Below are 1037 nucleotides of genomic sequence, written 5' to 3'. Positions count from 1 at the left end.
AACATCCATCTGATGGACGAGAAGACCACGTGAGGCCGCCAACGAGAGTAATACTCGAATGGTGGTCAGTCTAGCCACAGGTGAATAGGTATCAAAGAAATCTTCCTCTTCTGGCTGGTCATATCCCTTGGCCACAAGCCTAGCCTTGTACTTTTCAATCGTACCATCGGGCCTAAGCTTCTTTTTGAACACCCACTTACATCCCAGTGGTTTGCAACCATAGGGACGGTCAGTGATCTCCCATGTCCCGTTAGCCATGATGGAATCCATCTCGCTACGGACCGCATCCTTCCAGTAGTCAACTTCTGGAGAGGCATACGCTTCTGAAATAGAAGTGGGAGTATCATCCACGAGGTACACGAAGAAATCATCACCAAAGGTCTTTGCAGTCCTTTGTCTCTTGCCCCTACCAAGGGTTTCCTCGTCATCCTCCTCAGGATTTCCATCATGTGTTTGTTCATAATATTCCATAGGGATGGCAGGTTCAGGAGTCTCCTCGGATTCCTGTCTAGAAGTGCTTTGCATATCTCTCATAGGAAAAATATCCTCAAAGAATGTAGCATCCTTAGACTCCATAATTGTACCGACCTTCTGGTCAGGTACCTCAGATTTCACTACTAGAAATCTATAGCCAACGCTGTTCTTAGCGTAGCCCAAATTAACGCAGTCCACAGTCTTGGGTCCAAGCTTACGCTTTTTGGGGATCGGCACGTTGACTTTCGCCAAACAGCCCCAAGTGCACAAGTGCGAGAGTGTCGTCCTTCTCTTTGCCCATTTCTCATAGGGAGTGATCTCATTATCCTTTGTCGGAACTTTATTCAGGACATGACATGCCGTCAATATAGCCTCCCCCCACCATGCCTTGGATAAACCCGATGTATCTAACATGGCGTTAACCAAATCAGTTAGTGTACGGTTTTTCCGCTCGGCAACCCCGTTTGACTGGGGTGAATAGGGAGGCGTCCTCTCATGAATAATGCCGTGTTCCGCACAGAAGGAATCAAACTCACTCGAGAAGTACTCTCCACCATGATCTG

Source organism: Triticum urartu, chromosome 6, assembly GCF_003073215.2.
Source record: "Triticum urartu cultivar G1812 chromosome 6, Tu2.1, whole genome shotgun sequence".
NCBI lineage: Eukaryota > Viridiplantae > Streptophyta > Magnoliopsida > Poales > Poaceae > Triticum > Triticum urartu.
Note: the sequence above shows the minus strand (reverse complement) of the source record.